This window comes from Oncorhynchus keta, unplaced genomic scaffold (assembly GCF_023373465.1).
Source record: "Oncorhynchus keta strain PuntledgeMale-10-30-2019 unplaced genomic scaffold, Oket_V2 Un_contig_16736_pilon_pilon, whole genome shotgun sequence".
NCBI classification, from domain to species: Eukaryota; Metazoa; Chordata; class Actinopteri; order Salmoniformes; family Salmonidae; genus Oncorhynchus; species Oncorhynchus keta.
The window spans coordinates 1-14576 of record NW_026280087.1 but is presented as its reverse complement, the minus strand read 5'-3'; the positions used below and the strand labels follow the sequence as shown (position 1 = coordinate 14576).

Genomic DNA, 14576 nt, shown 5'->3' with positions numbered 1-14576 from the left:
AGAGAGGGAGGGAGGGAGGTAGATCAGACGACAGGAGAGAGGGAGGGAGGTAGATCAGACGACAGGAGAGAGGGAGGAGGTAGATCAGACGACAGGAGAGAGGAGGGAGGTAGATCAGACGACAGGAGAGAGGGAGGGAGGTAGATCAGACGACAGGAGAGAGGGAGGGAGGTAGATCAGACGACAGGAGAGAGGGAGGGAGGTAGATCAGACGACAGGAGAGAGGGAGGGAGGTAGATCAGACGACAGGAGAGAGGGAGGTAGATCAGACGACAGGAGAGAGGGAGGTAGATCAGACGACAGGAGAGAGGGAGGTAGATCAGACGACGGGAGAGAGGGAGGTAGATCAGACGACAGGAGAGAGGGAGAGAGAGAGGTAGATCAGACGACAGGAGAGAGGGGGGTCTGTATGATTTAAAAGGCAGGCTGTATAATGCATCACAGGGCCTGTATTGAGGAGTGTTGGTTTATGGGGATGTTGTTTATCAGATGCTGACGTTCCTGATGCTGGCTAGACTCTCCACTCTGTGTCCCAGTGCTGTGCTACAGAGGCTGGACAGACTGGTTGAGCCGCTACGCGCCACCTGCACCACCAAGGTGAGACCAGACACACTGTCCCTGGTATAGTACCATTCACAGACACCAGACCCAACACTGTCCCTGGTATAGTACCATTCACAGACACCAGACCCAACACTGTCCCTGGTATAGTACCATTCACAGACACCAGACCCAACACTGTCCCTGGTATAGTACCATTCACAGACACCAGACCCAACACTGTCCCTGGTATAGTACCATTCACAGAGACCAGACCAGACACACTGTCCCTGGTATAGTACCATTCACAGAGACCAGACACACTGTCCCTGGTATAGTACCATTCACAGAGACCAGACACACTGTCCCTGGTATAGTACCATTCACAGAGACCAGACACACTGTCCCTGGTATAGTACCATTCACAGAGACCAGACACACTGTCCCTGGTATAGTACCATTCACAGAGACCAGACACACTGTCCCTGGTATAGTACCATTCAGAGACCAGACCAGACACATTGTCCCTGGTATAGTACCATTCACAGAGACCAGACCAGACACACTGTCCCTGGTATAGTACCATTCACAGAGACCAGACCAGACACACTGTCCCTGGTATAGTACCATTCACAGAGACCAGACCAGACACACTGTCCCTGGTATAGTACCATTCACAGAGACCAGACCCAACACTGTCCCTGGTATAGCACCATTCACAGAGACCAGACACACTGTCCCTGGTATAGTACCATTCACAGACCATACACACTGTCCCTGGTATAGTACCATTCACAGAGACCAGACACACTGTCCCTGGTATAGTACCATTCACAGAGACCAGACACACTGTCCCTGGTATAGTACCATTCACAGAGACCAGACCCAACACTGTCCCTGGTATAGCACCATTCACAGAGACCAGACCCAACACTGTCCCTGGTATAGTACCATTCAGAGACCAGACACACTGTCCCTGGTATAGTACCATTCACAGACCATACACACTGTCCCTGGTATAGTACCATTCACAGAGACCAGACACACTGTCCCTGGTATAGTACCATTCACAGACACCAGACCAGACACACTGTCCCTGGTATAGTACCATTCACAGACCAGACACACTGTCCCTGGTATAGTACCATTCACAGAGACCAGACACACTGTCCCTGGTATAGTACCATTCACAGACACCAGACCAGACACACTGTCCCTGGTATAGTACCATTCAGAGACCAGACCAGACACATTGTCCCTGGTATAGTACCATTCACAGAGACCAGACCAGACACACTGTCCCTGGTATAGTACCATTCACAGAGACCAGACCAGACACACTGTCCCTGGTATAGTACCATTCACAGAGACCAGACCAGACACACTGTCCCTGGTATAGTACCATTCACAGAGACCAGACCCAACACTGTCCCTGGTATAGCACCATTCACAGAGACCAGACCCAACACTGTCCCTGGTATAGTACCATTCACAGAGACCAGACCCAACACTGTCCCTGGTATAGTACCATTCACAGAGTCCAGACCCAACACTGTCCCTGGTATAGTACCATTCAGAGACCAGACCAGACACATTGTCCCTGGTATAGTACCATTCACAGACACCAGACCAGACACACTGTCCCTGGTACAGTACCATTCACAGAGACCAGACCAGACACACTGTCCCTGGTACAGTACCATTCACAGAGACCAGACCAGACACACTGTCCCTGGTATAGTACCATTCACAGAGACCAGACCCAACACTGTCCCTGGTATAGCACCATTCACAGAGACCAGACCCAACACTGTCCCTGGTATAGTACCATTCACAGAGACCAGACACACTGTCCCTGGTATAGTACCATTCACAGACCATACACACTGTCCCTGGTATAGTACCATTCACAGAGACCAGACACACTGTCCCTGGTATAGTACCATTCACAGAGACCAGACACACTGTCCCTGGTATAGTACCATTCACAGAGACCAGACCCAACACTGTCCCTGGTATAGCACCATTCACAGAGACCAGACCCAACACTGTCCCTGGTATAGTACCATTCAGAGACCAGACACACTGTCCCTGGTATAGTACCATTCACAGACCATACACACTGTCCCTGGTATAGTACCATTCACAGAGACCAGACACACTGTCCCTGGTATAGTACCATTCACAGAGACCAGACACACTGTCCCTGGTATAGTACCATTCACAGACACCAGACCAGACACACTGTCCCTGGTACAGTACCATTCACAGAGACCAGACCAGACACACTGTCCCTGGTATAGTACCATTCACAGAGACCAGACCCAACACTGTCCCTGGTATAGCACCATTCACAGAGACCAGACCCAACACTGTCCCTGGTATAGTACCATTCACAGAGACCAGACACACTGTCCCTGGTATAGTACCATTCACAGAGACCAGACACACTGTCCCTGGTATAGTACCATTCACAGACCATACACACTGTCCCTGGTATAGTACCATTCACAGACCATACACACTGTCCCTGGTATAGTACCATTCACAGAGACCAGACACACTGTCCCTGGTATAGTACCATTCACAGAGACCAGACACACTGTCCCTGGTATAGTACCATTCACAGAGACCAGACCCAACACTGTCCCTGGTATAGTACCATTCACAGAGACCAGACCCAACACTGTCCCTGGTATAGCACCATTCAGAGACCAGACCCAACACTGTCCCTGGTATAGTACCATTCAGAGACCAGACACACTGTCCCTGGTATAGTACCATTCACAGACACCCCTGGTATAGTACCATTCACAGACAGACACTGTCCCTGGTATAGTACCATTCACAGAGACCAGACACACTGTCCCTGGTATAGTACCATTCACAGAGACCAGACACACTGTCCCTGGTATAGTACCATTCACAGAGACCAGACACACTGTCCCTGGTATAGTACCATTCACAGAGACCAGACACACTGTCCCTGGTATCCATTCACAGAGACCAGACACACTGTCCCTGGTATAGTACCATTCACAGAGACCAGACCCACTGTCCCTGGTATAGTACCATTCACAGAGACCAGACACACTGTCCCTGGTATAGTACCATTCACAGAGACCAGACACACTGTCCCTGGTATAGTACCATTCACAGAGACCAGACCAGACACACTGTCCCTGGTATAGTACCATTCACAGAGACCAGACACACTGTCCCTGGTATAGTACCATTCACAGACACCAGACCAGACACACTGTCCCTGGTATAGTACCATTCACAGACACCAGACCAGACACACTGTCCCTGGTATAGTACCATTCACAGACACCAGACCAGACACACTGTCCCTGGTATAGTACCATTCACAGACACCAGACCAGACACACTGTCCCTGGTATAGTACCATTCACAGACACCAGACCAGACACACTGTCCCTGGTATAGTACCATTCACAGACACCAGACCAGACACACTGTCCCTGGTATAGTACCATTCACAGACACCAGACCAGACACACTGTCCCTGGTATAGTACCATTCACAGACACCAGACCAGACACACTGTCCCTGGTATAGTACCATTCACAGACACCAGACCAGACACACTGTCCCTGGTATAGTACCATTCACAGACACCAGACCAGACACACTGTCCCTGGTATAGTACCATTCACAGACACCAGACCAGACACACTGTCCCTGGTATAGTACCATTCACAGACACCAGACCAGACACACTGTCCCTGGTATAGTACCATTCACAGACACCAGACCAGACACACTGTCCCTGGTATAGTACCATTCACAGACACCAGACCAGACACACTGTCCCTGGTATAGTACCATTCACAGACACCAGACCAGACACACTGTCCCTGGTATAGTACCATTCACAGACACCAGACCAGACACACTGTCCCTGGTATAGTACCATTCACAGACACCAGACCAGACACACTGTCCCTGGTATAGTACCATTCACAGACACCAGACCAGACACACTGTCCCTGGTATAGTACCATTCACAGACACCAGACCAGACACACTGTCCCTGGTATAGTACCATTCTGAGACCCCCAGACCAGACACACTGTCCCTGGTATAGTACCATTCACAGACACCAGACCAGACACACTGTCCCTGGTATAGTACCATTCACAGACACCAGACCAGACACACTGTCCCTGGTATAGTACCATTCACAGACACCAGACCAGACACACTGTCCCTGGTATAGTACCATTCACAGAGACCAGACCAGACACACTGTCCCTGGTATAGTACCATTCACAGAGACCAGACCAGACACACTGTCCCCTGGTATAGTACCATTCACAGAGACCAGACCAGACACACTGTCCCTGGTATAGTACCATTCACAGAGACCAGACCAGACACACTGTCCCTGGTATAGTACCATTCACAGACCAGACCAGACACTGTCCCTGGTATAGTACCATTCACCAGACCAGACACACTGTCCCTGGTATTACCATTCACAGACCAGACTTTTAGACACACTGTCCCTGGTATAGTACCATTCACAGAGACCAGACACACTGTCCCTGGTATAGTACCATTCACAGAGACCAGACCAGACCATTCACAGAGACACACTGTCCCTGGTATAGTACCATTCACAGAGACCAGACCCACACTGTCCCTGGTATAGTACCATTCACAGAGTCCAGAACCAGACCAGAGACAGACACTGTCCCTGGTATAGTACCATTCACAGAGACCAGACCAGACACTGTCCCTGGTATAGTACCATTCACAGACACCAGACCAGACACACTGTCCCTGGTATAGTACCATTCACAGAGACCAGACCAGACACACTGTCCCTGGTATAGTACCATTCACAGAGACCAGACCAGACACACTGTCCCTGGTATAGTACCATTCACAGAGACCAGACACACTGTCCCTGGTATAGTACCATTCACAGAGACCAGACAGACACTGTCCCTGGTATAGTACCATTCACAGAGACCAGACCACTGTCCCTGGTATAGTACCATTCACAGTGTCCCTGGTATAGTACCATTCACAGAGACCAGACACACTGTCCCTGGTATAGTACCATTCACAGAGACCAGACACACTGTCCCTGGTATAGTACCATTCACAGAGACCAGACACACTGTCCCTGGTATTCAGTACCATTCACAGAGACCAGACACACTGTCCCTGGTATAGTACCATTCACAGAGACCAGACACACTGTCCCTGGTATTCACAGAGTAGACCACTGTCCCTGGTATAGTACCATTCACAGAGACCAGACACACTGTCCCTGGTATAGTACCATTCACAGAGACCAGACACACTGTCCCTGGTATAGTACCATTCACAGAGACCAGACACACTGTCCCTGGTATAGTACCATTCACAGAGACCAGACACACTGTCCCTGGTATAGTACCATTCACAGAGACCAGACACACTGTCCCTGGTATAGTACCATTCACAGAGACCAGACACAGACACACTGTCCCTGGTATAGTACCATTCACAGAGACCAGACCAGACACACTGTCCCTGGTATAGTACCATTCACAGAGACCAGACCAGACACACTGTCCCTGGTATAGTACCATTCACAGAGACCAGACCAGACACACTGTCCCTGGTATGTACCATTCACAGAGACCAGACCAGACACACTGTCCCTGGTATAGTACCATTCACAGAGACCAGACCAGACACACTGTCCCTGGTATAGTACCATTCACAGAGACCAGACCAGACACACTGTCCCTGGTATAGTACCATTCACAGAGACCAGACCAGACACACACTGTCCCTGGTATAGTACCATTCACAGAGACCAGACCAGACACACTGTCCCTGGTATAGTACCATTCACAGAGACCAGACCAGACACACTGTCCCTGGTATAGTACCATTCACAGAGACCAGACCAGACACACTGTCCCTGGTATAGTACCATTCACAGAGACCAGACCAGACACACTGTCCCTGGTATAGTACCATTCACAGAGACCAGACCAGACACACTGTCCCTGGTATAGTACCATTCACAGAGACCAGACCAGACACACTGTCCCTGGTATAGTACCATTCACAGAGACCAGACACACTGTCCCTGGTATAGTACCATTCACAGAGACCAGACACACTGTCCCTGGTATAGTACCATTCACAGAGACCAGACACACTGTCCCTGGTGGGCCCCAGACACACTGGTATAGTACCATTCACAGAGACCAGACACACTGTCCCTGGTATAGTACCATTCACAGAGACCAGACACACTGTCCCTGGTATAGTACCATTCACAGAGACCAGACACACTGTCCCTGGTATAGTACCATTCACAGAGACCAGACACACTGTCCCTGGTATAGTACCATTCACAGAGACCAGACACACTGTCCCTGGTATAGTACCATTCACAGAGACCAGACACACTGTCCCTGGTATAGTAGAGACCAGACACACTGTCCCTGGTATAGTACCATTCACAGAGACCAGACACACTGTCCCTGGTATAGTACCATTCACAGAGACCAGACACACTGTCCCTGGTATAGTACCATTCACAGAGACCAGACCAGACACACTGTCCCTGGTATAGTACCATTCACAGAGACCAGACCAGACACACTGTCCCTGGTATAGTACCATTCACAGAGACCAGACCAGACACACTGTCCCTGGTATAGTACCATTCACAGAGACCAGACCAGACACACTGTCTGTCTCTCTCACCCTGTCTCTCTCTCACCCTGTCTCTCTCTCACCCTGTCTCTCTCTCACCCTGTCTCTCTCTCACCCTGTCTCTCTCTCACCCTGTCTCTCTCTCACCCTGTCTCTCTCTCACCCTGTCTCTCTCTCACCCTGTCTCTCTCTCACCCTGTCTCTCTCTCACCCTGTCTCTCTCTCACCCTGTCTCTCTCTCACCCTGTCTCTCTCTCACCCTGTCTCTCTCTCACCCTGTCTCTCTCTCACCCTGTCTCTCTGTCACCCTGTCTCTCTCCCCCAGGTGAAGGCCAACTCAGTGAAGCAGGAGTTTGAGAAGCAGGATGAGTTGAAGCGGTCAGCCATGCGGGCTGTGGTCGCCCTCCTCACCATCCCCGAGGCGGAGAAGAGTCCCCCATGAGCGAGTTCCAGTCCCAGATCTCCTCCAACCCTGAGCTGGCTGCCATCTTTGAAAACATCCAGAGAGACTCGTCCTCCGCTAACATGGAGTCCATGGACACCAGCTAAACTATGACTCTCCCACAATCCCCTCTTCTTCCTTTCATTCCCAAACATGATGCCGCAACAGCAACAAAAAATACCTAGGAGGAGGGGGACCTTTTATCAATCGTTCCATGATGCATTGCACTGAATCAGCAACAGTTATAGGAGAAAAATAAAAAATAATTGAACTTTAAAACAAAACAAAATGTAAAACAAAAAATAAAAGTAAAAGAAAGTTTCTCTTTAAAGCTTTTAAGCTCATCACCACATTTCTCATTTCTAAAAAAAAACAACTTAAAAAAAAACCACGAAATAAATCAGTTTTTGGTTTGTTCCATCGTCCTTTGTTTTTGTTTGTGTTTTGTAATAATTCCTGAATCCCAGCCCTCCAGGTAGATGTTTGGATGCAGCAGAGGGACTGTTTAATGCTGAGATGATGACACATATGAACTGACTTAAATGGAACCGGACTGACTGCCTACAGCTTAACTCAGTCTGATGGGATATATATATATATATATACATATACACACCTCCAACATGAAGACAGGAGACTTGACTAACATGGGGTCTGAAGGGGTTACATCTATAAAGTCCCAGCATATTGACTTCTATGGTTTCTGGACCGTCACTTTGTTTTTTTGAGTTTTGTTACCATGGTTCTTACCGGATCAGATTTTATTTTGGTTGAATTGAATGGGGGAGGGTTTATTTTGTTTTGTTACCATGGTTCTTACCGGATCAGATTGGGTTGAATTGAATGGGGAGGGGTTTATTTTGTTTTTTGTTACCATGGTTCTTACCAGATCAGATTGGGTTGAATTGAATGGGGGAGGGTTTTATTTTGTTTTTGTTAACATGGTTCTTACCAGATCAGATTGGGTTGAATTGAATGGGGGAGGGGTTTATTTTGTTTTTGTTAACATGTTCTTACCGGATCAGATTGGGTTGAATTGAATGGGGAGGAGGGTTTTATTTTGTTTTTTTGTTGCAGAATTGAATGTCATTATCTGTGTTTTATTTGTCTTGTCGGCTGTTGGTTAGAACAAAGCTTGGTTGGTGGGGGAGATTCACACACTCAGAAGAGGTGATGTTTAAAATTGTGTTCAGAAATCTTCTATTAAAGAGGTGTGAGAGACATGGTCAGAACAGGGTTTTCTGTTGAATGTGGATAAATATTGAGAAATATTTTTGGGCCCTCATTTTTAATTTGTACATTTCTCTTGCATCAACTGTTGGTTGGTTGAGCAGAGGTCATTTGACCTGAGACTCCATTAGCATGTTCAAAACCACTCGATAAGGGAAGGAGTGCGTCTTCCCCCACAGGGCAGCACCGTCCCTCCACTGAAAGCCCAGCATTAGGAACAGACCTCTCTGTATGTGGACAGGAGTACATTTTGTGAATAAAAAAGGCGTGAACTGATTTCTTATAGCGTCCAGATCCAGCAACATCAAATTGTATTTGTCCCCCGCCCAATAATACAACGGTTGTAGACCTTAAACTGACAAGCCTCACGTTATGTATTCCTTGTGTGAGTCTCTACCCCACTAATGTAGAGGTTATGAGTAAAACAGTGGGTTCATGTCCCCACCATACGTGAGAATGTGATGCACACTGACTGTAAGTCGCATAAAAGCGTCTGCTAAATGGCATATATATATATATATATACACAGAGTTAAAACAGTCCAATACAACGGGGGCAGTACCTGATGTTACTGCTCTATTCCTTATCCTGTCAGGTGAGTCACAAATGCCTCCCCTTCCCTATATAGTGCACTGCTTTTGAGGGGGAGAAAGGTTAACCTTTTTCAGGACGCTCTTATGTGTCAACGAAATGACCATCAGTCTGATGTCCCCCCACTGAGAGGCAGACTGATGTCCCCCACTGAGAGGCAGTCTGATGTCCCCCCACTGAGAGGCAGTCTGATGTCCCCCCACTGAGAGGCAGTCCTTCCATCAGTCTGATGTCCCCCCACTGAGAGGCAGTCTGATGTCCCCCCACTGAGAGGCAGTCTGATGTCCCCACTGAGAGGCAGTCCCTTCCATCAGTCTGATGTCCCCCCACTGAGAGGCAGTCTGATGTCCCCCACTGAGAGGCAGTCCTTCCATCAGTCTGATGTCCCCCCACTGAGAGGCAGTCTGATGTCCCCCCACTGAGAGGCAGTCTGATGTCCCCACTGAGAGGCAGTCCTTCCATCAGTCTGATGTCCCCCCACTGAGAGGCAGTCCTTCCATCAGTCTGATGTCCCCACTGAGAGGCAGTCTGATGTCCCCCACTAAGAGGCAGTCTGATGTCCCCCCACTGAGAGGCAGTCCTTCCATCAGTCTGATGTCCCCACTGAGAGGCAGTCTGATGTCCCCCACTAAGAGGCAGTCTGATGTCCCCCCACTGAGAGGCAGTCCTTCCATCAGTCTGATGTCCCCACTGAGAGGCAGTCTGATGTCCCCCCACTGAGAGGCAGTCCTTCCATCAGTCTGATGTCCCCACTGAGAGGCAGTCTGATGTCCCCCCACTGAGAGGCAGTCCTTCCATCAGTCTGATGTCCCCACTGATGTCCCCCCACTGAGAGGCAGTCTGATGTCCCCCCACTGAGAGGCAGTCCTTCCATCAGTCTGATGTCCCCCCCACTGAGAGGCAGTCCTTCCATCAGTCTGATGTCCCCCACTGAGAGGCAGTCTGATGTCCCCCACTAGAGGCAGTCTGATGTCCCCACTGAGAGGCAGTCCTTCCATCAGTCTGATGTCCCCACTGAGAGGCAGTCTGATGTCCCCCCACTGAGAGGCAGTCTGATGTCCCCCCACTGAGAGGCAGTCCTTCCATCAGTCTGATGTCCCCCCCACTGAGAGGCAGTCTGATGTCCCCCACTGAGAGGCAGTCTGATGTCCCCCCACTGAGAGGCAGTCTGATGTCCCCACTGAGAGGCAGTCTGATGTCCCCCACTGAGAGGCAGTCCTTCCATCAGTCTGATGTCCCCCACTGAGAGGCAGTCTGATGTCCCCACTGAGAGGCAGTCCTTCCATCAGTCTGATGTCCCCCCACTGAGAAGGCAGTCTGATGTCCCCCCACTGAGAGGCAGTCTGATGTCCCCACTGAGAGGCAGTCTGATGTCCCCCACTGAGAGGCAGTCTGATGTCCCCACTAAGAGGCAGTCTGATGTCCCCACTGAGAGGCAGTCTGATGTCCCCCACTGAGAGGCAGTCTGATGTCCCCACTGAGAGGCAGTCTGATGTCCCCCCACTGAGAGGCAGTCCTTCCATCAGTCTGATGTCCCCCACTAAGAGGCAGTCTGATGTCCCCACTAAGAGGCAGTCTGATGTCCCCCACTGAGAGGCAGTCCTTCCATCAGTCTGATGTCCCCCCACTGAGAGGCAGTCTGATGTCCCCCACTGAGAGGCAGTCCTTCCATCAGTCTGATGTCCCCCACTGAGAGGCAGTCTGATGTCCCCCACTGAGAGGCAGTCCTTCCATCAGTCTGATGTCCCCCCACTGAGAGGCAGTCTGATGTCCCCCACTGAGAGGCAGTCTGATGTCCCCACTGAGAGGCAGTCCTTCCATCAGTCTGATGTCCCCCCACTAAGAGGCAGTCTGATGTCCCCCCACTAAGAGGCAGTCTGATGTCCCCCACTAAGAGGCAGTCTGATGTCCCCCCACTGAGAGGCAGTCTGATGTCCCCACTGAGAGGCAGTCCTTCCATCAGTCTGATGTCCCCCCCACTGAGAGGCAGTCTGATGTCCCCCACTAAGAGGCAGTCTTCCATCAGTCTGATGTCCCCCCACTGAGAGGCAGTCTGATGTCCCCACTGAGAGGCAGTCCCTTCCATCAGTCTGATGTCCCCCACTGAGAGGCAGTCTGATGTCCCCCACTGAGAGGCAGTCTGATGTCCCCACTGAGAGGCAGTCCTTCCATCAGTCTGATGTCCCCACTGAGAGGCAGTCCTTCCATCAGTCTGATGTCCCCCCACTGAGAGGCAGTCTGATGTCCCCCACTGAGAGGCAGTCTGATGTCCCCCCACTGAGAGGCAGTCCTTCCATCAGTCTGATGTCCCCACTGAGAGGCAGTCTGATGTCCCCCACTGAGAGGCAGTCTGATGTCCCCCCACTGAGAGGCAGTCTGATGTCCCCCACTGAGAGACAGTCCTTCCTGAAGGAACTGAGAGAGGGAGCCGTAACAGTATGGAGTCCGACGTGGCTGCTGTTGATGTGAGCTCCATGTGCACGTCACAGAAAGGTGCAGGTGTATAGCTTATACACTGACTACAGGTTTATATGTGTAGATATATGAAGCTATAGGTTTACATGTATAGATACAGTTGAAGTGGGAAGTTTACATACACCTTAGCCAAATACATTTAAACTAATTTTTTCACAATTCCTGTCATTTAATCCTGGTAAAAACTCCCTGTCTTAGGTCAGTTAGGATCACCACTTTATTTTAAGAATGTGAAATGTCAGAATAATAGTTGAGTGATTTTATTTCAGCTTTTTATTTCTTTAATCACATTCTCAGTGGGTCAGAAGTTTACATACAAATTGAGTGTTTTTGGTAGCATTGCCTTTAAATTGTTTAACTTGGGTCAAACGTTTTGGGTAGCCTTCCACAAGCTTCCCACTATAAGTTGGGTGAATTTTGGCCCATTCCTCCTGACAGAGCTGGTGTAACTGAGTCAGGTTTGTAAGGCCTCCTTGCTCGCACAGGCTTTTTCAGTTCTGCCTACAAATGTTCTATAGGATTGAGGTCAGGACTTTGTGATGGCCACTCCAACACTATCACTTTGTTGTCCTTAAGCCATTTTGCCACAACTTTGGAAGTACGCTTGGGGTCATTGTTCATTTGGAAGACCCATTTGCGACCAAGCTTTAACTTCCTGGCTGATGTCTTGAGATGTTGCTTCAATATATCCACATCATTTTCCTTTCCTCCTGATGCCATCTATTTTGTGAAGTGCACCAGTCCCTCCTGCAGCAAAGCCCCTCCACAACATGATGCTGCCGGTTGGGATGGTGTTCTTCGGCTTGCAATCCTTCCCCTTTTCCCTCCAAACATAACGATGGTCATTATGGCCAAACAGTTCTATTTTTGTTTCATCAGACAGGCGGACATTGTCCTCCAAAAAGTACGATCTTTGTCCCCATGTGCAAACAGTAGTCTGGCTTTTTTTATGGCAGTTTTGGAGCAGTGGCTTCTTCCTTGCTGAGTGGCCTTTCAGGTTATGTCGATATAGGACTCGTTTTACTGTGGATATAGATACTTTTGTTCCTGTTTCCTCCAGCATCTTCACAAGGTCCTTTGTTGTTCTGGGATTGATTTGCACTTTTCACACCAAAGTACGTTCATCTCTAGGAGACACGTCTCCTTCCTGAGCGGTAGGACGGCTGCGTGGTCCCATGGTGTTTATACTTGTGTACTATTGTTTGTACAGATGAACATGGAACCTTCAGGAGTTTTGGAAATTTCTCCCAAGGATGAACCAGACTTCCATTCCGTCTACCATTTTTGACTGATTTCTTTAGATTTTCCCATGATGTCATGGAAAGAGGCACTGAGTTTGAAGGTAGGCCTTGAAATACATCCACAGGTACACCTCCAATTGACTCAAATTATGTCAATTAGCCTATCAGAAGCTTCTAAAGCAATGACATAATTTTCTGGAATTTTCTAAGCTGTTTAAATGCAGTCAACTTAGTGTATGTAAACTTCTGACCCACTGGAATTGTAATACAGTGAAATAATCTATAAACAATTGTTGGAAAAATGACTTGTCGTGAACAAAGTAGATGTCCTGACCGACTTGCCAAAACTATAGTTTGTTAACAAGAAATGTGTGAAGTGGTTGAAAAACTAGTTTTAATGATTCCAACCTAAGTGTATGTAAACTTCTGACTTCAGCCGTGTATGTAAAGCTCGGTATTTCGTGCTCTTGAGGGTTCAGGTGTGATGAGGTAAATAAATCCTTCTATGGAAAAATGCCCAAATAAAGAGGTCAATTTCTGCCTGAATTAATGCTGTCATTCACGATCCCTCTAGTGCAGGGATGGGCACATTTGATGGGGGCCACAAAAAATCTAGACACAACATGAGGGCCCGCAGTGGCTCGTAGGCTCATACCCACGTCCATACCAAGACATGCACCCAGAGCCGGCCCTGGCCTTTTAGGGCCCTATCCATACCCAGACATGCAGCCAGAGCCGGCCCTAGCCTTTTCGGGGCCCTATCCATATCCAGACATGCAGCCAGAGCCGGCCCTGGCCTTTTAGGGAGCCCTATCATCCATACCCAGACATGCACCCAGAGCCGGCCCTGGCCTTTTTAGAGGCCCTATCAGACATGCACCCAGACATGCACCCAGAGCCGGCCCTAGCCTTTTCGGGGCCCTATCCATATCCAAACATGCAGCCAGAGCCGGCCCTGGCCTTTTAGGAGCCCTATCCATACCCAGACATGCAGCCAGAGCCGGCCCTGGCCTTTTAGGGAGCCCTATCAATACCCAGACATGCACCAGAGCTGGCCCTAGCCTTTTCGGGGCCCTATCCATATCCAGACATGCAACCAGAGCGGCCCTGGCCTTTTAGGGGCCCTATCAATACCCAGACATGCAGCCAGAGCCGGCCCTGGCCTTTTTAGGGGCCCTATCAATACCCAGACATGCACCCAGAGCCGGCCCTGGCCTTTTGGGTCCCTGAGCAAAATGTTGTTGCAGTTACAAGTGTGAAACCATGGTTGTGTTTGGCAGAACAATTCTGATACTTTTGACCAAAGACCAATGAGTGAGAAAGAAACATGCATAATTGGTCTGCCTATGTTAAACACATGTAAT

At 49.4% G+C, this 14576-nt stretch overlaps 1 pseudogene; it reads left to right on the top strand.

Annotated features, from left to right (window-relative positions):
* LOC127919462 (cullin-associated NEDD8-dissociated protein 1-like) overlaps positions 1–7799 on the top strand; it is a 71001-nt pseudogene extending 63202 nt beyond the window's left edge.
* The last annotated feature ends 6777 nt before the right edge of the window (positions 7800–14576 follow it).